Source organism: Petaurus breviceps, unplaced genomic scaffold (genome assembly GCF_028583685.1).
Source record: "Petaurus breviceps papuanus isolate PSGF00001 unplaced genomic scaffold, PetGlider_PUasm1.0 38, whole genome shotgun sequence".
Classification (NCBI taxonomy): Eukaryota; Metazoa; Chordata; class Mammalia; order Diprotodontia; family Petauridae; genus Petaurus; species Petaurus breviceps.
The window spans coordinates 76635393-76662228 of NW_027186304.1; the positions used below are offsets into that span (position 1 = coordinate 76635393).

The 26836-nt window shown below is 39.4% G+C and overlaps 1 long non-coding RNA gene across 1 annotated transcript in view; it reads right to left on the minus strand.

Moving 5' to 3' along the window:
• Positions 1-3895: 3895 nt before the first annotated feature.
• The window catches only part of LOC138170145 (uncharacterized), a 31353-nt gene continuing 8412 nt past the window's right edge, over positions 3896-26836 (minus strand). The window contains exons 2-3 of the long non-coding RNA XR_011170549.1: positions 4714-4849; positions 3896-4607 (exon numbers count right to left, since the gene is read on the minus strand). This is a non-coding gene — a long non-coding RNA (uncharacterized lncRNA). The remainder of the gene's footprint in view (positions 4608-4713; positions 4850-26836) is intronic.

The window sequence follows — 26836 nt, forward strand, 5'->3', positions numbered from 1 at the left end:
AGTTGCTTTCCTTTATCAAAGCAGATCCAAGAACCTGTATGGGCAGCAAACCCTGAGGACGTGCTTGGGGTGCTTGCTGCTACACCCCCTCACTTCTACCCCTTGGAATGCCTAATTTCCTTCCAAGCTCGACTAAGTGCCACCTCTCTACTCATGAATTGTGATTCCCATAACTGCTAGTGTCTCTCCCTAACCAAAAAATACCTTTTATTTACTTATACATGTACATATTACATTTGCCAATAGAATGAATGTAAACTCCTTGAGGGCGGGAACTGTTTCTTCTCTGTCTTTTATCCCTAGTGCCTAGCACAGTGTCTGGAATGTAATAGATATTTAATAAGTAACTGCTAGTTGATGGCTCTTAATGCCAGGAAAATTTGACCTCATAGGTGTCACACAGGCTTGATGGCATGGGACCCGCAAGTGGCATATGGCTTTGAAAAAGGTATATTTTATTCAAAAGGAACGTAATAGATAAGTAGTGTTATATAATATGAAATATTATATAATAAGTTATATGATAGTAGTGTTATATAATATGAAGATGTCATCAAGTGAGGAAACTTAGGAATCAGAGGCAGCTAGATGGCACTGAGGATAGAGTACTGGACCTGGAAACATGAAAGCCCAGTTAAAATCTTATCTCAGATACTTACTATCTGTGTGACCTTGGGCACGTCACTTAACCTTAGTTTCCTCCAATGCAAGAAAAGGATAATAATAGCACTGACCTCACAGAATTGTTGTGAAAACCAAATGAGATAAAATCTGTAAGGCACTTATTAGCACCATGCCTGGCAAATAATAGGTATGTTGTAATTCAGGTTAATGTTGTTAGAGGGGAGAAGTATTTGGATACTATAAATAGAAAAAGAAGGGATATTGTCATCAGAGTATCTTATAGACCACCTGGACAAAAGGAAGATGTCGAGGAGGAATAAAGGAACAGAGTGTAATCATAGCACAGTGACATGATATGACATTGATAAGAGACTTCAATTATACAGACACCTGTTGGAACTCTCTGCGTGTGTCTCTGTCTCTGTGTCTCTCAGTCTCTCTCTGTTTCTGTCTCTTTCTCTCCTCTCTCTCTCTCCAAATTAAGGCATTTATTGATAATTTTATCCTCCATAATTGGAGAAACAGGAATGATTATTTTTGAATTGGTCGTCACCTATAAAGAAAAGCTAGTTGCTAGGGTAAATTAATGGGACCTTTAGAGGGCAGTGATTGCTACATCTCATTTGATAGCTAGCATTTATATAACACCTAGTATGTGCCAGGAACTGGGCTGAAATATTATTTCATTTGGTCTTAGAATTCATGATGGAGAAAAAAAAATCTGAGAATGGACAGGAAGCGTCTTAGATTTTTCGAAAGTAGATTTCAAAAGCTTCAAAGAAAGGATAATTTGGCTCTCATATGAATGATCTCGTGCATGATATTCTGAAGGCACAAAGAGAAACTTTTATGAAGAAAAGGAAAATATGGAAGTTAGCCATAGGGACCGAGATGAAAGCACAAGGGATTCATATGCATTTAGATTTCTAAAAGAAACCTACAGAAGTTGAAAGCAAGAGAAGATAATAGAATGTGAATATAAAGACATGGCACAGTTTTATAAGATTAATTTCAGGACTGATAAAGCTCAGAATGAGCTAGGATTGTCAAGGGATGGGTGTTAGCTATAGTGAGGGCAAAGGATGATTGAAGAAGAGATAGAACCACCACTTAGTATCGATGAGATGATGAAAATGGAGAACTGAGCGAAGGTTCTGTTTTCTATGCCAGGGAGAGAAAGGTTGCTAGAAAGGGCAGAACAAAAATGGTTCAGAGAGTTAAAGTTCAAGGTAAGTAGGGAGATAATAAGAAGCCACACAGCTTTCCTTGATCAATTCAAGCCACTAGGTCTAGAAGAACCAATGTATCTTTGGTTGTAGGTGATTACTGAGTCACTGTTACTGATCTCTCAAAGACTGTGGAGAATGAAAGAGGTGCTTCTGGAATAGAAAAGGGCAAATATTTTCCTAATTTTCAAAAAGGGGAAGGGGATTGTGTCTTCAAACAAAACTTTATAGGACAACTTGTTTGATTTTGATTCTTGGAAACATTTTAGAATATATCATTAAAAGGATGATTTGTGAATATCTAGAAAAGGAAGCAGTGATGACATAACTTTATAAAAACAGGTCATAAACAAATCTCATTTCTGTTTTGCAGAAAGGTTACTAGACTGTTTGATTTGTTGTTCAGTCGTTTCAGTCATTTTAGTCATGTCCACCTCTTCATGACCTCATGGGGTTTTCTTGGCAAAGATACCAGAGTGGTTTGTCATTTCTTTTCCAGCTAATTTTACAGATGAAGAAACTGAGTCAAACAGGGTTAAGTGACTTGCCCAGGGTCACAAAGCTAGTAAATGTCTGAAACTAAACTTGAACTCAGGAAGCTGAGTCTTCCCGACTTCAGGCCTGGCACTTTATCCACTGGACCAAGGAGGTATTGACTGATTCAAAGGGCCACACTTGAGGGCCTAGAGGGTCACATGTAGCCTTGAAGTCATAGGTTTCACACCCTGGTATATTCCCTCTGTTAATTATTTTATCCAATTTATATTTTCTGCAGCTTTCCCCCTTAGACCATGTGCTCCCTGAGAACAGGGACGGTCTTTTGTCTTTCTCTGTATCCTGAGCACTTAGCACAGTGCCTGAAACATGTTCAGTCATGTTCAAATCTTTGTGGCCCCATTATGGGGTTTTCTTGTATTTCCTTCTCCAGTGGATTCAGTCAAACAGAGGTTAAATGACTTGCCCAGGGTCACACAGCTAGTGTCTAATGCCAGATTTGAACTCAGCTCTTCTTGAGTCCAAGCTCTATCCACTGAGCTACCTAGCTATCTCCTACATACCTGACACATAGTATGTGTTCAATAAATGTTTATTAATTAATTGATGATATCATCATTATTATCATTGCCAGTAATAACAATACATTAGTACAGTACATAATGTTTAAAAAGTGATTTTCTCACCATATAAACTGCTTGATATCAGGAACAGTTTCGCTTTTGCCTTTGAATTACTTTTTGCAGTACCTTAGCTATAGGATTAGGATTTTAGGATAGGGAGTTCACAGGTGAGAAAATTCACTCTCCTGTCGAAGTTCAATACCTCCCCTGAAATTTAGAATCTTAGAGGCCTGTCCTCAGAAAGGATTGAGATTAAGTGACTTGTTCAGGGTCACACAGGCAGCACCTGTCAGAAATAGGATTTAGGCTTTGAATGCTCTTCTTTTTCCATTATGTGCCTGGTATATAGTAGGTAATTAATAAATACTTGTTGATTAATTGGATAGATGCCCTGTAAGGTCCCCCCCACTTCTGGGGATTGTGTTCTAAGATATCTATGTACCACAGTGGAAGTAAAACATACGCACTATTAAAAACATCATTAAAAACATCCCTCACTGTGTTCTCCAGCTCATGATATGACCTTGCTTACTCCCATCAGGCCCAGTTCTGCCAGTTGGTCAGAACATTTACGAATTAATGCCTTGAGAGCCAAGCATTAATTTGTTCATGTGTAGTCTTACTGAGAAAAAAAAAATTCTCTCACACCCGTATGGCGTAAAGGGAATACTTGTGTATTCCAGGTCCCAACCCCTGCCATGTTGTGGAAAAGGTGTTAGTCATTTACCACGTCACATTCCAGATATTAATCACTGGCTTCTTTGCTAAACCATGTTGCCCTAGGGGTCATTACTGGTGGGCCGATTGGCAAAACGGATTTAAGAAAGACTGTTTCCCCTCCCTTCTGCCAAGAAATACAACATTCTGCATACCAGAGCCAGAAAAGCTTGTTTTAAAGGAACAATAAGAAACGTGATATACATATACAGTGTCCCAAAATTTTATTGCAGTTTTAACCTTCAATAATCTAAATATACGTTTATTATTTATTAATTAATAGATTCAGTCATAATATAGTAATATTTTGGTATTATGATATTAGCAGACATATTTAGCCCAAAAAACTAATGCATTCATATTTATATGTATAGATAAGAAGTATTTGTTGGACTAAACCTGTGATTTCAAGAGTAAAGGGACCTCTACCCATGCAGATCAGTATAGAGTCTTAGAGATTTGCTTGGGCCACTGACTTTTCAGGGTCACATAACCAGTATGTGTCAAAGGCAGGACTTTAAGCCAGGCATTTCTGACCCCAAGACCAGTTCTCTGGACACTTCTCTATGCTGCTTTAATATCATGTGTGTGTGTATGCAATATATAAAAATTCAGTCCCAGAGAGAGATTTCCAAGATAGCTTTCCACATAGCTATCCAGAGTCTTGCCCTTTCAAGGCCAAAGGCAATGCTTAGCTGTATTGGGAATTACAAGTGAACCAAAAAAGATCACCAAAGAAATAGCTGGAGTTAGGGTGGATAAAGAAAGATGCTGTTTGTCCTTCTTTCTCAAAGAGGACCATGACTTCAGGAAGATGATGCCATGATATGCAAATGAACTGGATTTACGTGAGGGAGGGCTCTGCAAAGTCAGCAGCCGGGTCCAGAGGCCAGATACCCATCAGAACGAATGGAAATGGTCCCTGGAGAAAGAGGAAGGTTAACATAAATGACAAATGGGGTAAATAGGGAAAAGCATGCAAATAGGTGGACTTGTTTGCTGGGACCACGAGTTTTAAAAGAACCTACCTGTCAGGTTGTTGGGTCAATCAGCCTCTGAAGACAGACAATAACTTTTTCTTGCTCATTGTGAAAACAGAAGAAGGAATCTCCAACTATTCTTTTTCAAATCAGGTAAGCTGCTATTACAGGCCCCACACAGCACCTGCCCACAGTAAAGGATGAGTCTCATTTTTGTCTTTATCCTTTCTCTTGGCTACATTTTCCCCTCTCCTTTTCTACCCTTTTTGCTACACCACTGAAAATCACCATTAGTAAAATATTTATTGAGTATCCACTACCATAGAATAATGGGCACTGGAGTTCAAAGTGACCTTGGAGCTGGTCGAGTTCAACCCTCTTATTCTGTAGGTGAGGAACCAGAGGTGCATAGTGACTTGTCCAAGGCCTCACTGGTCATAAGGGGCAGAGCTGGGTTTTTAACTCAAGCCCTCTGGCTCTAAATCCAGAATTCTCTCAACTATACAATGCCAGACTCCTGCAATTGTTCCTAAGAACAATTCTAAGATACAATGTCTGTATGTGGTGGTATACAAAACTATGGACAAAAATGGTATGCCAGAAACTGGGCTGACAATGGCTCTAGAAGGAACTCCCTGGTGCTGGAAGCACTGTCGTTTCTCCTGTGGCTGATGATGTATTCTGTTTACAGATGGTGAATTGTCTTCTGGGACTGGACATCTGCAGCACCGGAATGCTGAGGCCACTCTTCTCTCCTTTGGGATCAGGTTACTGCTTCTGAACCCAGGATGGGGATATGAACTGCCCCTGCTTCCCCTCATATTCCCCTGGGGGTGGGGAGGTAGCGGGGGGTGGGAGGAGAGAAAACCAGGATCAATAAACTCAGAAAGAATTGAGTTCAAATGTGACTTCATATACTTACTAGCTGTGTGACTCTGGACAAGTCACTTAACCTCTGTTGGCCTCAGTTCCCTCAGCTGTAAGTGGGAATAACGTTAGCACCTACCTCAGAGGGTTATTGTAAGGATCAAATGAGATAATATTGGTAAAATGTTTAGTATAGTGCCTGACACATAGTAGGTGCTATAGAAATGCATTTATTCCTTCCCTTTCCACTCCCCCTTCATTGGAGGTATAGACTGATTCTCTTCTGGTGTCCTATACTAAGAGGCAGGGATGGCTGAGAAGGAGCCATCAATTAATTAATCATTCAACAAGCTTTTATTAAATGCCTGATATGCTCCAGGTGCTATGCAAGGTGCTAGGGATATTAAGACAAAAAACAAATGTCTTGCCTTTAAGGAACCTATGCTGTATAGGCTAAGACAGCATGTACACACATGAAAGTGTAAAAATAAGTGTGTGTGTGTGTATATGTAAAATATAAAAATATATATCCAACATTTTGTAGGGAGAGGTCCAAGAAATCAGAGAGGGGGAGAATCAGGAAAAGTCACTGGGAGAGAATTTGGTGCTTGAGCTGGGCTTTGAGGGAGATGAGGGATTTGAAGAGGCAGAAGAGAGGAGAGTGTGAGACAGGAGATAAAATTGCATGTGTTGGGAAGAGCAAGAAGGCCAGTTTGGCTGGACCAAAGAATATAGGAAGGGTAATAACATATGACACTGTAAAATGGAGACAGGTTATGACAGTCTTCAAACACCAAACTTATATTTTATTCTCAGAGTAATAGGGAGCCCACGAAATTTAGTGAGTAGGAGAGTGACATGGTCAGACCTGGACCTATGTTTTAGGAATATCACCTTTTCAAGTCTATGGAAGATGGAGAGGAAAGAGACTGGAGCCTGGAGCCTGGGAGATCAATTAGGAAGGAATTATAGCAGTTTCAGGTGAGAGATGATGAGGGTCTGGACTAGGGAAGTGACTGAATGAGTAGACAGAAGAGGACAGATGTAAAGATATTATGGAAATATGACAACTGTTCAAGCATTTATTTATTTATTTTGCTTTTTTTTTTTGGAGGGGGAAGGCAGGGCAATTGGGATTAAGTGACTTGCCCAAGGTCACACAGCTAGTGATTGTTAAGTGTCTGAGGTTGGATTTCAACTCAGGTCCTCCTGATTCCAGGGTCAGTGCTCTATTCACTGCACCACCTAGCCTCCCCTGTTCAAGCATTTATTAAGCACCTTCTATGTGCCAGGCATTTTGCTAGGGATAGAAAGGAAGGTCAAAGAAAAAACAAAAACAAAACCACACCCACAATAAAGACAGTTCCTGCCCTCAAGGAGCTCACAATCTAATAGAGGAGACAACATGTAAACAACTATGTACAAATAAGATATATACATAGATATGTGAAGTGACAGAGTGAGAAGTCAAGGATGACGCTGAGGGTGTAAGTCTGGGTGACTAATGAGTTTTATTTGGATATGTTAAACTTGAGGTGGCCATGGGACATATAATTCAGTGTCCAATGGGGTGGAGGTTACATTTATTAAACATGTACTATGTGCCAAGCATTGTGCTAAGGGCTTTTACAAATATTTTCTCACAGGCAGTTGTTGACAAAGAACTGTAACTCAGGTAGTTGATAAAGTGAACAAGAGGGAGGGGGGGGAGACAGAGACAGAGAGGCAGAGAGGGAGAAACAGAGACAGAGAGGGAGAAACAGAGACAGAGAGACAGAGAGATGGAAGGAGGGAGAAATACAGAGAGACAGACACAGAGAGGAAAGAGAGGGGGAGGTGGGGGGGAGACAGAGACAAAGACAGAGAGAGAGGGAGACAGAGACAGATAGAGAAGGAGAGAGACAGAGAGAGAGAGAGAGAGAGAGAGAGAGAGAGAGAGAGAGAGAGAGAGGGAGGGAGGGAGGGAAAGAGAGAGAAAGAAGTGCTCCCAGGATGGAGTTTGGAGGTTAAATCCACATTTAGGAATGGGAGATGTGTGATGATTCAGCAAAGGAGGCTAGAGAGCAGCGGTCAGCTAGGTAAGAGGAGAACCAAGAGACAGCGGTGTCATGAAAACCCACAGGGAAGGGAGCAGTAGGGAGTAAAGGGCATTCCCACGTGTCAAATGCTGTTGAGAGGATTAAAGACGATCCTCTTCAAAGGGGCTGTGGGCCACATCCCACAGCAGCTAGATAGGAAAAAGAGGAAGTGAGATAAGAGTAGTTTTTCTTCCCTCTCTCCGAGCTGAGTGAACTCTTGCATTTCCCTGAAGGACTGGGCAGTTTAAGCAGAGAAAAGGAGTAAAACTTGACTAGAGAGAGGCTGTTCCTTTACCCTCTATCCTACCTATAGTTAAACAAACTACTCCCCTATATCCATGAATTCAATCATATCGAGTAAGAATTCACTTTTGCCTCTCTTGATGCTGTGGAGATTGTTGTCTAGTTGGTTATTATGGTTTTGTAAAAAGTCATGAGTGTCCTGGAAGTATGAGGCTAATAATAAAGCTGCTTTTTGGTTATTGCTACATTTATACATAAGCTTTAGTTAAAGAGAATACAGATTGTTATTTGGTTGCTTTTCAGTTGTGGTCAACTCTTTGTGACCCCATTGGGAGTTTTCTTTTGCAAAGATACTAGAATGGTTTGCCAATTTCTTCTCCAGCTCATTTTACAGATGAAGAAACTGAGGTAAACAAGGTTAAGTGACTTGCCCAAGGTCACAGAGCTAGTGTCTGAGGCCAGATTTGAATTCAGGTCTCCCTGATTCCAGACCTGCACCACCTAGCTGCCAATTAGAATACAGATAACCACACTAATTAAGAAGCACAGTGTAGTATTTAAAAAACAATCATATTTACTCATTTTTCTTGGTTAGGGCAAGTAAAATATATATTATGTGAAGAAGGAGAATAACAATAATAGCTGATAGGTCTGTGATCTTTTACTGTCCTAAAGCATTTTCTCAGTTGATCTTCACAACAACCCTTTGAGATAAGTAGTGAAAATGTGATTTCCCCCCACTTTACAGATGAAGAAATTGAGGCTCATAGAAGTCAGGTGACTTGCCCAAGGTCATGCTGCTAGTAAGTAGTAAAGCTTGGCCTAGAGCCCATGCCTTCTGACCTTTAAGTACAGTGCTTTTTCTATAGTATTTATGGTTGACTTAATTTTCGTACAACATACTTCAATGGGGATGGATCAGCTAATAGAAAAATGAAGGTTTTCTGGTTAACTAGGATTGTATATCCAGGTTTCTTATGCTACATTGCAATGTACAACAATTAAAGAGATTAAATGGGATACAGAGTCCAGAAGTGAAGTCCAAAAGAGTTTCTCCTTGCTTAACTTCTAAGACATATGAAGGCAGACTTCATTCTTTGAATGCATTCAGCTCTCAAACTAACCAGTTTCCACGGTTCCCTTGTCTCACCCCAGTAAGCTTCACATTTGGCACTAACTCTGGCCACGTGATATGATCAGGTACCAGCATTGGGCTCATGTAGGAAAGAGAAAGGTTCCTCTGTCTCACTTTACAAGTGTACTAACTGGAGGTACCAGTACTCTTTAATTAATATATATATATATATATATATATGTGTGTGTGTGTGTGTGTGTGTGTGTGTGTGTGTATACACACACACACATAGTGAAAAGGATTTTCTTTCCTTTTTTTTTAAGAAGAGTAAAAATTTAAACCTGTGTCCTGGACACAAGAAAAGTAACTCATTTCCATAGATGCCTCAAGGAAACCATAGAAAAATGGCATTTTGTAAGTAGTCAATTTTGCTGCTGCAGTCAAAGGAGGGGCTTTCCAGCAGTTTTACCAGTGACATTTCTAGGAACCAAGAGGAGCTCAGTCCATCATGCAAACAGTACCAGTCATGACAGGTTTTGGTGGCAAAAGAACTTATATAATTAAGAGTATAGGGGCGGCCAGGTAGCACAGCGAATAAGAGCACTGGCTCCAGTGTTGAGAAGACCTGGAGATGGAATCCCGGGCTCAGACACTTAGCACCCACCCAGAAACACCTGGCTGTGTAACCTTGAGCAAGTTACTTAAGCTTAGGGGCGGCCAGGTGGCTCAGTGAGTAAGAGCACCAGCTCCAGTGTCAGGATGACCTGGATCAAATCCGGGCTCAGATACTCAGCACCACACCCAGAAATAACTGGCCGTGTAACCTTGAGCAAGTTACTTAACCCCAATTGCTTTAAAAAAAAAAAAAGAGTATAGAGGGAAAAATCTCCTGTAAAGGTTTCTGTACAACTTCCCTTGGCTATTGCTTAGACCATAAGGGCTCATGGTACACTGAAAAGACATTGTCCTGAGTTTGGGTTTGAATCTTGGCTTTGCTATTGTGTGAGCTTTGGTAAATCCCTTAACTACTCTAGGCCTCAGTTTCCTCATCTATAAAATGAGAATGTTCTATTAGATAACCCCCTGATATCTAGAAAACTATGATTTTCTAAAATTTTAGGTTTCAAATATGGGCAGATTAAACTGCTAAATGTCAGGTGGCACCAGTCTGTTACTGGACCTAGAGCGGAGACTTTCCTTATCTTAAGAACACAGGGCCAACTCCCTCTCTGCCCTACCCAAGGTCCAAGTCACATGAGGGAATGTGTTAGCCAAAGACTTTTCAAAAGATCAACTTCCAATTACCCTTGCTGACAACCTTCAACCTCCCAAGAAGGGACAGGGCAGTGGTTTGTAGGGGGAGAGTGCTCCAGAAATACAAATAGTTTTGTCATTTCCCATATGTCAGTTATCACTGACAGCCAAATTTGTCCAAATAAATTTACAACTTTTTTTTTCTTAGAGAGAAAGAGAGACAGAGACAGAAAGAAACAGAGAAGGAGGAGGAAAAGAAAGAAAAGGGGAGAGAGAGAGAGAAAAGAGGGGGAGGGGAAGGAAGAGTAAGAGTGAGGAAAGGAGGGGAGAGAAAGAGGAGGGAAAGGAAGAGAGGAGAGAGAAGAGAGGAGGAGAGGAGAGAGAGAGAGAGAAAGAGATCTGAAGCAGGATAAGATAAGAGCAAAAGCAGTAAATAAGGCAACAGTCAGGAGCAAACAATCTGTCCTCTCGCTGGCTAAGAAGGGGCCGTCATTCCTCTAGCAAATACAAGGCAAAGTGAGGGGAAGGAGTCAGGGAAGAAACCAACTGGACTTAAAAGGAAATGTGGGCAGTTCATCAAGTCCACTGAAAGTCAGTGTTTGTGTAAGGTTGCTTGGGAGGAAGTTCACATCAGTTAGGATTGGTCTTGTGTCTTAGATGAGAGCATAACTAGCCAGCCTGGGACTGGTGTGACACTCCCTTTTCATTCATTTCATAAGAACTAGGAGCCTATTATATCTTGTCTGTTTCAATCAGCCAACAAAGACCGTGCCATCATATTTTAATCACATTGTCATATCATTCCTTTATTTCTGTTTTCAGGCCTGACTGATTCTACGTAGTCAGTGAATGCAAATCAGTTTTTGTCTTTTTTTAGAGAAGGAAAGGGAAAAGTCTGGAACTATGATTTCAATGAGATAAAATAGGGAGGTAACTTATCCATGAGAAGTTCCTTCTGATTGAGAGGAAACTCCCTCTACCAAAGAAGATGATCACCTAACTTCACGGTAGAGTCCTAGAGCAGTTTTGTTGCCAAACTTTTAATTGCACATTCCATCTGTAAGAATGTTTTGAACAAATATCCCTGATATGTGCATATTTCCCTATTTATAAGTAGCACCTACTAACAATTAGGACAAGTAGGTGGCACAGTGGATAGAATGATAGACTTGGAGTCAAGACATAAATTCAAATACTGTTTCAGATACTTACTGGTTGTATGACCCTGGGCAAGTCACTTAACCATTGTCTGCCTCCGTTTCTTCAACTGTAAAACAGGAATAATAAAACGTGCACTTGTCTCACAAGGTTATGAGTCTTAAATGAGATAATATTTGTAAAGCACTTAGCACTGTGCCTGGCATATAGTAATTACTATATACATGTTTGTTCTCACCTCTTCCCTCCCATTAGGTACATCACATAACAAACACAAAAAGGGAAATTAAAAATGAATGAGATAAAGGTGAAATATTTGGTACTAGAGACAAGAGAGAACCACTGGTATTGATGAGTACTGAAATGACATATCTGCATTTTAGGAAAATAATTTTGGTCACTTTGGTTGGAGGATGGATTGGAGTGGGGAAGAGATTTGAGGCAAGGCTATTTATTTCTATTGTTTTTGTTATTCAGTGATTTCAGCTGTGTGTGACTCTTTGTGACCCCATTTGAGGTTTTCTTTGCAAAAATACTTGGAGTGGTTCACCATTTCCTTTTCTGGCTCATTTTACAGTCAAGAAAACTGAGGTAAACAGAGTTAAGTGACCTGCCCAGGGTCACAGAGTTAGTAAGTGTCTGAAGCCAGATTTGAACTCAAGTTTTCCTGACTTGAGGTCCAGCATTTTATCCACTGAATCATCTAGCTTCTCAGGAGACTAATAAAGAGGTTATTATGATAGTTTTAAATGAGATATGATGAAAGTCTGAACAAGGGTAGTAGATGTGTGATTGGTGGGAAGGGGAACAGATGTGACAGAGGTAGAGGTAAAATTGACAAGATTTGACAAGTGATTGGAAATATGGATATGGGGGAGGAGACCTACCCAGGTTCAATACTAAAATATGAAAGTAGTCTCATTGGTAAAAAAAAAAAATCAACAAAAACAAAAGTTCCTTCCAATGATGCCAATCAACCTGTCTGTCCCTGACTATCCTGTGAGATTCTTATCCACTTCCTCCTAGAAATTCACTGCTGAGGATCCTTTCTACATGCTAGACAATGCTGAGACATTACATTTTCTCCTGACATTCCAAGGGTACCAGGCTGAACACCTTCCTCCTTTTTCCCCTCCGTAATCTTGCTACATGACCAGCTTATCTCACAGCCTGCTTGCATCTTCCACACCCCTCTCCACTGTCATCTGTAATATTTATTTTCTGTTTTTTGGAATAATACTAAAAAGAAGTGCTTTTGTTTCCAGGAGAAGCTTATGGACATTAAAGGAACTTTTCAGTTTCTTAAAGTAAAGCTTATTTTTCTCCTTCATTTTATCATAGGCCCAACTCATTGTCCATTGCCACCATTGATCCCTGTATACTGGGTCAGGCCTAACTCAGGTCAGTCCAATGATTAGGCCTCAGGATTAGAAGGCAATTAGGTGCTCACAGAACATGAAACTGCAATGAACAGCTTTACTTAAGATAATTTTTTTTTTACAAAAAACATATAGTCTAGATAAACTGCTCCTCTCTTCCACCTTCAAATTCACCACAGTAATTCACCACCCTTGTCAGAAAGGCATTCCTATGGGGTAGTGGGAATTTCACTAAAACTTCCTATTTTTGTTATTGTTCAGTCGTTTTTGTTTTTTTTTTGGAGGGGGAAGGCCAGGCATTTGGGGTTAAGTGACTTGCCCAAGGTCACATAGCTAGTTAAATGTCAAGTGTCTGAGGTCAGATTTGAACTCAGGTTCTCCTGACTCCAGGGTCAGTGCTCTATTCACTGAGCCACCTAGCCACCCTATTCAGTTGCTTTTTCAGTGCTGACTCTTTGTGACCCTATTTGAGGTTTTCTTGGCAAAGATGCCAGAGTTGTTTGTCATTTCTTTCTCATTTATTTGTTTGTCATTTTACAGATGAGGAAACTGAGGTAAAAAGGTTAAGTAACTTGCCCAGGGTCATACATCTAGTAAGTATCTGAGACCAGATTTGAACTCAGGAAGATGAATCTTCCTGACTCCAGGCCCTATACTCTATCCATTGTGCCACCTAGCTGCCCCAAACTTCTTATACTAAGCTTCAGTTTCCTCAACTGTAAAAGAGGAATTTGTACTAGGAGTGTCTGAGGTCCCATTCAATTCTAAACCTATGATCTCATGATTTTCTTAACATGCTGAACATAGGATGGGAATAAACCCTACTTATAAGGGAAGACAAGTACATAAATAAATTTACACACAATTAAAAAAGAGAGAACACATGCAAATAAATACAAATTATTTAGGAGAAAAGGCCAAAGCACTTGAGGAGATGAGGAAAAACTTCATGTAGCAGGTGATCCTTGAACTTCATCTTGAAAGAAGAGCTGGGTCCTCTGAGGTAGAAGTGAGAAAGAGAGGGCATTCTATGCAGAGGGTATGGTTAGCCAAAGGCCTGGAGGTAGTAGGCAGAATGCCACTTGTGAGGACCAGAGAGACATCACATTTCTTTTTTTAAATAATATGTCTTTCCCAATTTTACATAAAAAAAACAAGTTTCAATATGATCACAGAGTGCTGATAAGAAAGTATTGTATCATAAGTATGGAAAAAATAGGTTGAGGCAAGGTGGTGAAGAGATCTAAAAGCTAAGCAGGTATGTTTATGTGTAATACTAGAGGCAACAGAGAGCCCCTAACTTTTTGACTGAATGACTTAATATTAAAAACAGAAGAATCTTGCAGATGTGACTGACCCAGATTTTAGCAAAATATTTGGGAAAGTCTCTCATGCCATTCTTATGTACAAGATGGAGACTTATGGGCTAGACAATAGATTTGTAGATTACGAATTTGAAAGAACCTTTATAGACCATTAAGTCCAACCTCCTCAACTGATAGAAGAGGAAATTGAAGCACAGAGAGGCTAAGTAACTTTCCTGTGGTCACACAACCATTAAGTGTCTGAGGCAGGATTTGCACCCAGATCTTCCTGATGCCAAGTCCAGTGTCCTATTCACTATGCCATGCTGTTGTTAGGTAGACTGGAGAGTATTTGAAAGGTTAGCCACAAGGAATAGTCATGCATGGTTTGATGTCAGTTTAGAAGGAGGTCTGTAGGGGAGTATAGTCCAGTCATCTGTCCTTGATGTTATGTTTAACGTTTTTGTTAATGATTTAAATGAAAGCAGAATGGCACGCTTATCAAATCTGCAAACGACACAGAGATAGACATGGTAGTCACCAAGTCGGATGACAAAATAAGAATACAAAGAGGTCTTTAAGTGCTGGAACATGGGGCCAAATTTCATAAGATATAATCATATAGGAGAAATAGAAAGTATTATATTAGGGTACAGGAAGTTAACTTCATAATGCATAGTGGTTTGTCTGAAAAAGACCTGGGGATTTTCACTAGCTCAATATGAGTCAAAGCTCCAACAACAACAATTAATGTATGACTATTAGCACAGAAAACCGAAATTTGTATTCCTGATTTCAGATTCCCTTGCCTAATCCTCCCCGAACTCCCCCTCCCCCCAATTCTATGGTTTGCACCCCAAAATGCCAGGCTAACTTCCTCTCCTAGAGTTCCTGTCATCCTGTCCTCTCTCCCCTCACCGCTTTGGGGAGCTGAGAGCTATAGGAGGTCGAGGGAGACTCGTCTTTCTCCTTCTCTCTTTTCCCTCACATCCCTGTAGGAAGTGGTGGAAGGGAGGAATGTTGGATATATTCTCCCTGACTTTAACCTTGTGAGGTCATTAAAAGCCTCAGCTAAGGTTAAATGATTCTCCAGCAGTTCTCATCAACATCCATGGGCTTGAGATGCTTTGATTTTCAACATCCTCAACCAGATCACCTAAAAGAGGCAGTGGAAAGACTGTTTGCTTTCAACGGACAGGACTTTTCATGCAGAGAGGAGCCGACAGAACCATTGCCAGAAACTTGATGGAGCTGAACAAAGAAACCAGTGGGTGGGTGTGTGAGAGAGAGGAAGAGTTATGCCTGAGTAGCAAGCAAACACTAGAAGGATTAATTTTACAAGCTCACCTTTTAGATCAGATAAAAGGCAGCTTGACTTTTTAAAGACAATATTCGTTTCATAAACAGCTCTTAGCAACATCGATGCTAATCTTTAATGGACAGAAACAAAAAAGCTTTATTAACTGTTAAATCTAAATTGTTTACTAATCTTTTTTAGATATACTGTTTCAACTGGACAAGATTTTTTTACTAAGTAATTTGAAAATGGAGTTAGTTGCACTGTGGCAGAATGAAAGTTTATAAAATAACTCTCAAACTCAGACTTAATTTGTTTATCTAAATTGAAATTTCCTGAAAGAGCAAATTAATAAGGACAGTCTGCCTCGGACCCTGAAGAGGGTCCACATTCCTTGAACAAAATTAATCAATGAACAAATATTTATTAAATACTTGCTTTGTGCCAAGGACTGTGCTGGTGTTGGACATTCAACTACAAAGAATGAATTAACTCATACAGTCAAAGAACTTAGTCTATCAATCAGATGTGGGAAAGCTGGCCCTCCAAGGTTGTCTATGATGCTCTGACAGACAAGTAACACTTTCCATTTCAGTGACACCTCACAATTTCATCGAGTGCTTACTCTAGGCAAGGCTCTGTGCTAGGTATTTGGGGCTGAGAATATGGAAGAAAAGCAGAAAGGTGTAAAATATAGGCTTTAGGAGCAGCCAGTTATCAAAAATCCAAGCAGCCTCCTATGATGGATGGTGTTGTGTGTAGCAGTGTTTATGACAAAAAGAAAGATAGCACTCTCTACAAATATTCCTCAAATTTGTTCTAAATACACAAAGAAGGTAATGCTGCCTAGTGGATGGGGTCTTATTTATGGGTTTTAGAGGCTGTGCTGAGTAGCAAAGTGGATAGAGAATTGGATTTGGAGTCAGAAAAACCCAGGCTCAAATCCTGCCTCTGACACTCTTAGTTGTGTTACTCTGGACTAATAACATAATCTCTCTATGCCTTAGTTTCCTCATCTGAAAAACAGGGACAACAGAACTTATTTTCCAGATTGTTTTGTGATCAAATGTGATTATTGTTGCTGAGTTTTCAGTTGGGACCTGACTCTTCATCACCCCATTTGGGGTTTTCTTGGCAAAGATCCTGGAGTGACTTGTCATTTCCTTCTCCAGCTCATTTTACAGATGAGAAAACTGAGACAAATAAGGGTAAGTGACTTGCCCAGGGTCACACAGGTAGGAAGTGTCTGAGACCAGATATGAACTCCCTGAAAAGGAGTCTTCCTGCCTTCAGGCTCAACACTCTATTCATTGCACCATTAAAAAAAAATTCATTTGCAAACATTAAAGCCTATTCAGAGGCTAGCTATTGTTACTCTAGCTGTGTCACTGAATTTCTGAGTGCCCTGTCTTTTGAGTCACTTAACCTTTCTATCCATTGTGTATCAAACAGTGTCTGCTTCACAGTGATGGCCCTAGAGAATTTTCAAGGGACCTCAGGAAATCTTCTTATCTCTGTTTCCTGTATAGAGTCAGGGATGTGGGATGACTGATGTTATCTTTCCAATTCCAGTCCTGAGAGGCAGAAGAATGAGGAAAGGACAATTAATTGCCTTTGACCTGGGTTCAGGTCTTGTCTCTGATACATACTCTCTGTGTGACCCTGGACAAATCACTTGATCTGTCAATGCTCTAAGCAAATCTCTGACTTTAAATTGCCAAGGAAGTGCTAAACTGCATCAGTAAATGGAGTTTCCTCACCTGGAAATTCCTCATTCCGATGAAATCACAGTTCTAGTCCCTACTCTCTATTCCAGAAGAAGGAGGATGGATGCTGACTTTAACGGATTTGCATTTACTGACCAATAGCATAAAAAAATGAAGCTATAATGGAAGTTTTGTCCAAACCTATCATTTCATTGGTGTAGGGAATACACAGTGAGGAAATTCCCACTATTGACACAGATAGGAAACTTAGAAAATTAAGAGAGTTGGGGCAACTAGGTGACACACTAGATCAAGCACCAGCTCTGGAGTCAAAAGGACCTGAGCTCCAATCCAGCCTCGGACACTTAGTAGCTGTGTGACACTGGGCATATTACTTAATTCCAATTGCCTCTCCTCCCAACCACCCTCCCCCCAAAAAGAAAAGAACATCAGACCATTCTTAGGGGAACAGAGATTAGGTGACATGGTTACCTAACCTATGTGTATCTATCAGGAGCAGAACTTGAACTCAGGTCTTTCTGACTTGGGTTCCTCTAAGCCTGACCTTCCATACGATGCCAGTCTGTCTCTCAGTATAACATTTATCAGTATTTTAATAGGTCGAAGTCTAAGTGTTTTGAATGACATTTTCAGTTTTCATTTTAAAAACAATGTACTTTCCCATAATGATGATCTGATTTCAATAAGCTCAACACTGTGTGTGTGTGTGTGTGTGTGTGTGTGTGTGTGTGTTCTAGATGCTTTGGGGATACAAGAATGGCTAAAACATGATTCCTGCTTCCAAGAACTTTACAATTCAATGGATTTGTTTCAAATTCTCGACCTGTGCTTCAATGTTAGTTTTTAGGGCAATATTGCCATTATTAGCATTTATCCCTTTTCTGAAGTTCTACTCTAATGCTGCATCACAAAATGAAGTTGACCTTGAGTTCTTGAAGACTATATTAGCAATAGAAAGGTCTTTAAGTATGTGGCCAGCTATTGTGTATGTGTTTCATTGTTCAAGGATCAACCTGGTTACGTATAGAAAGGCTCAAAATCAGAAAGCTGATCACCAAGGGATGCACTTTTTTTTTTCAATTGCAGCAATTCACATCTACTATGGATCAGAGGGATCTGTTTGGTGGAGGGAGTATCCTCACTGATGAGACCACAGATCTTTGAAGTATTTAAACTTTACTGGCTCCTTTTTTTTTTTTAAAGGAAAGCCTCAATAATCATGGTTTTGACTCAAATAATGTGCTGGTCTTTAATGAAAAAAAAAAAAAAGAAACTAGATTCCCTCTCAGTATCTGACCTTTGAAGCAATATCCCATCTTGGACAACCTAGAGCCAACAAGTGGGAAAAGGTTATGGGCAGGGAAACATGTATGGTTAGAATCATTTGTTCATTTCCGTCCTTTCTTCTTCCAGTGTGAACATTTCTATTAATCAATCTACCAGTCAATCAACAAGCATCTAACTTTATTCCAGGAACCTTTGCTAAACTAACATATACAAAGAATTAAAAAAAAAAACAAAAAACAGCAACAAATCCAGTCCTGCCCTCGGGGAGTTTACATTCTAGTGGAGGAAACAACAGATACATAAATACATACCAAATGAGAGTTAATGAAATTCAATAAACATTTACTAAGTGTCTGTTATGTATAGGACACTGTACTAGGTGATAGAGATAAAAACCAAAAAAATCAAAATAGTCTCTCTTCTAATGAATTTACATAAGTGCCGCAGAGCTGTCATTTGAAGGTTTACAGTATTTTATATGAATTTTCTTATCTGATCCTCACAATTCTGAACAAAAGGTACTACAGATATTATTATCTCTTGTTTATTGATAAGGAAACAGACTCAAGTAGGTTAGGTGACTTGCCCAAGGTCTTATAACTAAGTTTCAGAGTCAAAATTTGAACACAAGGAAAGCATACCAGGAGAATTCTGAAATCTGAATAAAATATATTAAATCTGTGAAAATAATTATTTTTTCCATCCTCATTGCATTTTAAATATTATTACTACTATAAGAGGAATAAGCAAAATTTCTAAAAGGTTAATGCCTTTAGTATTTCTTGACCTTTAAATATCAACCTGAAAAACAAGGTGACATCTTAGATAGGAAAGCTCCTAAAATAAGTGGCCCAGGAATCATTTGATTGATGGGGGATACTTTGTTCATGAATGCATTGAAAAGACTTTTAGATGGAATTTACAGATACTCATGACATGGCCTTAACTTCAAAAAGAATGAAAGAATTAAGTGTGTTCACTTAGAGGCAACTGATTGTCAAAATAGCAGATGAAATGAAAAAAGAGTTCAAAAGAGATAGGGGTATCCTGGTAAATGTTTAACAACTGGCTCTCCAAACCCTCCTCCCCCACCATGTACACTGTATGACATAATTTAAAGTTTAATTTCCTCTATGACTCTAAATTTAGATAATCTACAAAACAATAAATCAAGGCTTGATTTGTAGTGTTTGTTGATTGCACTGGAAATTTAATAATGACTCAAATATAAATGGTTCAAACTGACTCTAGCATACCTCTGTGCAGGTCTACTTCTATTACAAGTATTGGTTGAACAAAAAGTCCCTCTCTTACAAAGCAATTTTCAAGTCCTACAGGTAGATTAATTCAAGGAATATTTGATACAACAAAACTCCAGCATAACAAAAGAACTTAAATAGCTCTCTGAAAGTTTGTCATAATGAAAATTGACCAATATTTCTAAGTCCTTTGGACTTTAATGGTTGGTTAGTTGTTATTTTAAACTACTAGCTACTATGAAAACACTTTTTCAGTCTTTCCTCACATTACCACCACAAAGCAATCTTGTCACAATCTTACTTTTCAAAATCAAAGGAAAAGAACATTCAAGCTGATGTTTCATATGAAACATAATTGCCTACCTTTTTTCTTTACAATGTATATTTCCCAGACAAGATGACAGTCCAATAAGTACATAATACGTCTGCTATTTCTCTTAAAGTGGTTTCACCATAAAACTCCTTTGAAATAGGATTTTTAACCTTTTACCTGACTCTGTGAACATTGTAGTAACTCAATAAGAAAGATCAATTTCAACCCAAGGACACAAATAGAAACTTACTGAATAAATGAATAAATTCAGCACAATCACAAATAAATCAGTTTTACCTCTGCATATTAGTATATAACATATAGAGATATTAGTAGAATCCACTGTTAACTATAGAAAGACAGATGCCTATGGAGATTCTTTTTGCATTTCAAATAACACTTTAAAATCTTAATCAACAAATGATGTTGAGATAATTTATATTGTTAGGAAGCAAATCTGAATGCTATAATAAGTATGATGCCACATTATAAAAAAAAATACTACAGAAGCATATGGGGAGATTTCTACTTCTGCCCCATCTGAATTGTGTTCAGTTCGAGATACTGAAGTTGAACAAGGGCATCCAGAAAAGGTGTCCAGAGACAGATGAACAGGATGGTGAAGAACCTTAATTTTATGTCATATGAGGATAGGTTGAAGAAAATGGTAATGCTTAGCCTGTAAAAGAGGAAGGAGTCTTAGATGGGACCTGAACGCTGTCTTCAAGAATTTGAAGAGGGATTAATTAGGTTTTCAGTTGCTAGGCTGCACAGGGCCAAATAAGCAATAGCTAGAAGTTATAAAAAAGCAGATTTTTTGCCAATTGAGTTTGCATGGTCCTAAATGTTATGGAGTATATCCTTCTATCAACTTTAAATATGGCTCTTTACAATTCTTTCCCCCAGTGTTTTATAACTGTCAGATCAAGGGTCTGACCACCTATGGGTGTAGATGAAGTGGTGTGGAAGAGTAAGTCATAAGCACTGAGCAGGCTGATGAACTGCAAGGTTAGGGCATTTGAGGAAGCATTAATGTGTAGGCTGAACTCCCTTTGGTAGGAGTTGTGGTGGAAAGACTATTAACCATGTGCTGAAGCCATAGAGGAAGAAAGGAGAATGTCCTCGGAGATGATAGATCCAACCAAAAGGAGTGGTTTGAAATTGTTCCTTATTGTTTTACTATTTGTCCTGATTACATATTTAAATTTATATGCCTTGCTTGGTCTGCTAATATTGTGCAAAATGAAATCACTAGGTCAATTAATAAGAAACTTGGTGGAGGCAGAGAGAGAGGATTTCACCAGAAGAGAGAAATTCAAACAAAACATTTATAGAAACTTCAAGGTTTGCAAAGTTTTTTTACATACATGATCACATTTGGTCATTTAAAGGCCTCCCACATTGAACTCTAATTTGTGTGAATCTAGAGATGAGGGGCACAAAGGATTGCACATTGTACTATTTCTAATCGAAGAAACGTTTCAATAGCTTACATTTGAAGAAAAACTCAAAGAGCTTATTTTTAGCATTGTTTCTTCATTTTATCTGGAAAGGTAAAACCTTGTAGTGCTCCAAGTAGCAGCTTCCCCACTTTGCTTAAAAAAGAAACTCTGGGGAAGCTCAAAAACAAGTAAAACTAGTAGAAAAGAGACCCCTTCTCACTGGCAGGGAGGGTGTGATTGAATATGAATTAGTCACCAATTTTTCCAAGCATCTTCCCTCTAAAGATTGCTACTTTCACAAGCATGAATCAATACCAGTGCCCTGGTCCAAGATTTTCACTCTCTTCCCCAATATATGGTCATGCTAGATCCAGATAAGGACTCTGTGAAAACCCACCAGACTTTATTGATTGGGTTGCCCCATTTCCTCTGGGGTTCCAACTTGGGTTGGAACCTAATTCCACTCAGGACTCCAGCAGAGGTATAATGGACTTAAACTATTTCCTCCATTTTCCCTGATTGCCCTTCATATAGTAAGTATGTTTTCCCCAATAAATCTAGCTTGTCTTACTTTCATTTTACTGCAGTATTGATTTGCCAAACTTTCCCAATCTTCATTAAGACAAACTTCTATCACAGAGCAGGGCAGAGGAAAGAATTCTAAAGAAGTAGCAGGAATGGAGAAACTGGCCCCTTGCAGTTCTACTTGAGGGTACGTCTTCAGGTATACTTTCATTCTTTTGTTCAAAATATTTACAGAACATCAGACACCACCATATCAGATATAAACACATTGCAAAGCCAGTTCTAAATACTTTTTTAGATGGTTGCAGCCAGGTTTCAAACCTTCAAGATCCCTAAAAGACTGAAGACAATTTGCAAAAGCAAGCATGCTTGTTTTGGGAAATCTTATTTTATGAGGGTTCAAGGTGATGCCTTCTTCCCTCCAACGAGTCCTGTGATAGTCCCAATATCCAGGGTAATCATTCTATTTTTGGTTCCTTAACTGCTGTATTACCTTTCACATAACTAACCACCCCTTCCCCTTGTCTCTCTTGAGAAAATGCCTCAATGGAACATTTTATCTAAGGATTGTGTTTCTTAGGGGTTAGGTCAGGGATAGGGAAACCTGTGGCATCGAGGCCACATGTGGCCCTCAAGTGTGGCCCTTTGACTGAATCCAAACTTCACAGAACCACAGGTTTACTCACCACTTGCACTGTGTCCTCTGGATTCTCTGCTCAATAATTAACTTACTTTCATCTTAAACCCTTTGCTTTGTTACTCCTTCCATTTTCTGGCCCTTACTGAGACCTGGCTCCCTCCTAATGACAATGTATTCCAGGCCACCTTTACCCACAACTCACTGGTCTAGGTGGAGGAGTTAGAATACTCCTTGCTCCCATGGTCACTTTCAAACTTCGAGGCTGCAGGTTCCCCACTCTTGGCTTAGGTTCTTTTAAAGCTTGAATCTCAAAGGATTTAGCTCCTCTCCTAAACATTCAAGAAAGATTGGGGAGCAAGTACAAGGAATTTTCCCAAATAAGGAATAAAAAACCTTTGCATCCAGAGTTTTCCCAATGATGATTGTCCATAATTGGAGATTATTTGCTTATCATGGATAATCACTAGTTGACCAGAGATCCATTCAACCTTTAGTTGGAGGTCAAGGTTACACAAAGGCTTTGTAAGGTCTAAAAAAGAGCTGTGACATATAGACTTTAATTATGTTATAGCAGAAATAAAAAATGCTACTATGAATGACTTGAGTCATATATTTCTTGCATCAGCAATATTTATTATTCTAACCTTTCAAAGCCAATTATTTTCCAGACCTTTCAAAGAACTCTCATTTACCCTAAAAGAGAAAAGGGCCTACTAGAGCCCAGGTCACATCTCTTTAGAATGCCATTACTACTGCTTAAAAATGAGTTATATTAAAATGGACTCTGTGTGCTTTGTTTTGAGAGAAAAAAAATGATGAGTTCACAAGTGTATATGGGAACAAATACTAGCCATATAGATCTTTTTGATTCTACAAGCATGTTTACATTTTTATTAAGCCTAAGTAGTTTGGTTTGGAAACATGCCTAGGCTTAGATTTATTTTTTCAAGGCTGATGCAGGCTTGCTGAACCCAATTCTCACATCTTTTACTAAAGGAAAACTCCTGCTCTGGTGTCACTAATGCTTAATTATAATTTCTCTCACATTGCCTGTTCATCCACCAGTGACCACTTTGCAGCTTTAGCACCTGGTTACTGTTGTTATGCTCTCTCTTTGTAGCTCGATCAGACATTAAGATCAAATTAATGCAGACAAGTGGAAAATCAGAAGTGAATGGTGTTTGTTACCTTTCTCAAATATAAAATGAACAGAATAAAAGTCATGAGTGGATTTAACCTTGAAGAATTCTGAGTTGGAGGAAATAGACAGCAAGCTTTCTAGTGTTCAAGTCAAGCTCCTGTCAAACTTTTCAGAAAAATTTCCTGGGACATAAATTATTGTCCTAAGGCTTAGATCTGTAACCAGAGTTGAAATTTGACATTTCCCAGGAGGGCTTATGAAATGGCTTCATTGTCTCACCATAGACTCCTTTGAACATAAGATCTAGTGTGTATCTTTTCCCAGGACATTCCATTTCCTAATTCTCAGTTAGGCAAACAGAAACTCCTCAGAACTTTGACTTCCAAAGAGAAAAGAATGGTACCTCTAGCCAGCATCTATGCTGGGGAATTCACTACCTCATGCAGCAGTCCATTCAATTTTCAGACAATTCTCTTAGGAATGTGTAATGTCAAGCAAAGGCAACTTCCCAAGGTTCAAAATACCAGCATAGGTGCTCTCCATTTTATGCAGTGAAAAATTAAGAACAGAGAAAATTGAAATATAGCATCATTCAAAATACAGCATTCACCAAGTATAATTCAATAATCTCCAAGTACTACTCCACCCCCCAGATATTATAATTCATTTAGTCAATCCCAAAGACCCTCTTCTAAGTAATACTCCACCCCTAGGATGTACATTCATTGTCAACCACAAAGCCCCTCTTCTCAAATGGAGATTAGTTTCTAATCATAAGTAAAGTACATTCATTTGTTCAATCACAGAGCACAAAAAAATAAAAAGTTCCCCACCCTTGGATCACAATTGAATCTACCCCAGAGTTACAACAAGCTTAAGCACAGCATTTAATACCCAAAGAGAGGTCTTTTCTTCACCTTGACCCAAGGCAAGTTCTCAGCAATCTTTGTTCCTGGGGAGACAAAGCTTAGCAAGGCCACATGATACATTGCCAGTGTCTTCACTAATTCTTTCTCTGTCTGCAGAACAGTCCTAGGACCCCTGAAAACATTAGCAAAACCCTCTTCCAGGATTTCTGTAAACATACAACAAGAAAATCCTTCATCAGGGCTTCTGAACCAACAGCAAGGTTCCAGGACCTCTGCAACAATGGCACTGTCCTTCACCAGTGGACAGAATTCACTCTCTGTCTGCAGAACAGTCTCAGGAGCTCTGAACCAACAGCAAGGCTCCAGGACCTCTGCAACAACAGGACTGTCTTTCACCAGTGAACAAATCTGGCAAAACAACATCAAAACAGACAGACAAAATACCAGCATAACAGCCATGTCTCCTCAGTCCTTGGCAGCTCTGTGTGGCAGCTCTCAAAAGTCCTGGGCAATTCAAACTGGCCCTCAGCAATCCTCTCCGTCTCTCTCTGCCTCCAAGACACTGCTTCCAAAAAGTTCTTCTGCCTCTCTCTTTGCTTGTGTTTCTCTAAATTTATATCAGCAGCTCCTCCCAGTTCAGCACTCTCTTTTCACATCAAGTCCATCCCACAAGTGGGATTCACAAGCTCTGGGTTTTTACACAATCAATCAGAAAACCAAGCCAATACAGGGGGATCTTGAAATTCCATTACTATTACAGAATGTCTTCTTTATATTGAACTAAAATCAGCTTTTCTATACCTATTGGTAAATTTCCTATCTGCTGGAGCCATAAAGCATTAATTTAATCTCTTTGAAATATTTTTGAAGATCCAACATTTAAGGGGTGCAATGATTCCCTGCAATGAGAAGGTAACAGTCTACCCAGGCCTTATTGGATGGTTCCTCATGAATCACTGTGAGAAAAAAAAGAAATCCATAAATAAATTTCAATTGACAAAGCTTTATTAATTGTCTGCTCTTTGCCTGACACTGTGCCAGGCCCTGTGACCTCAAAGACAAAAATGAAAATAGTCCTTGCCCTCAAGTAGTTTATATTCTAAAAATAATACAAATCTATAATTTATATAGTACTTTAAGGTTCGCAAAGCATTTAGATATTTGCATCTATGTATATATAGTCTCATTTAATTCTCACAACAATCCTGGGAGATAGAGGATATTATTATCCCCATTTTATAGATGAGGAAACTGAGGCTGGGAGGTTAAGTAATTTGTCTAGGTCCATGTTGCAATCCAAGGCTGGATTTGAATTCAGCACTTCCTGACTCCAAGTCCAGCATGGGACATGTACAATCTGCTGATCAATTTGATGGTGATGAGTCTCTCCTCACTCAGGTTCAAACTGTTTCTACTTAACAGCTTTTTGATGACAGTTATTGAGACAGCTATTCCCCTCCCCTCTCTGAAATGCCTACTAATCCAGGACTGCAATCTTCCCATCCCCAAAAAACACACAAGGAAAAAGCAGCTAAACAAACTCCTATCTGTCATCTCCTTGCTCAGGTTCTTGTAAATACAGTAGGTTTCTATGCAGCCATGCAGTGTCCTGTGCTTTAAAACAGCTTTAAGACATTTATAAACAATGCGTTAGGCATTAAGTAAATGTTAAACCGAGAGTTATTATAAAGGACATAATTTTGTTTTTCCTGAGTTATCAGCCGGGGCCAGAGTGCTCAGGGTCGGACAACCAGTTTCTGGTGGCCATTCCCTTTGGTGGGTGCGCCCTCCTGGGTTGGTGGGTGGCCTTGGAGACTTGTTTGTTTAAGTGGCTGTTTACTAAACCCCTTGCAGTATGTAAAAACATGGACAAGGGGCTGGGGCAGCTATTTACTTCTGCCATGTTTCCTCATGGGAGTTGCTATGTTTTCCATGGAGGTTGTTGTTATTTGTTGTTGCTTTTCATTTGGTGGGGTAGGATTGGGTCAGTAAACATTTTCTTAAACTGAGTTGAAAATGAGTCAAAACACATTCAAAACGATTTAAAAACAAGCCATCTTGGTTCATCATTTCAGAAAAGCCACAGATACGTTGCTTGTAGTTCAACTGACTAGGAATTGATGCCCTTTCATTATAATTATGAGTAGCTTCTTTCAGAAGGCAGCCGTTGGGGTGAATTCAGACAGATCTTTCAAATAGTTATGAAGACTTTTGGTACTTCAGTAAAGAGATATTTGGGGTCTCTGTGAAGGGGCATTTGGGGCCTCGGTGAAGGGGCATTTGGGGTCTCGGTGAAGGGGCATTTGGGGTCTC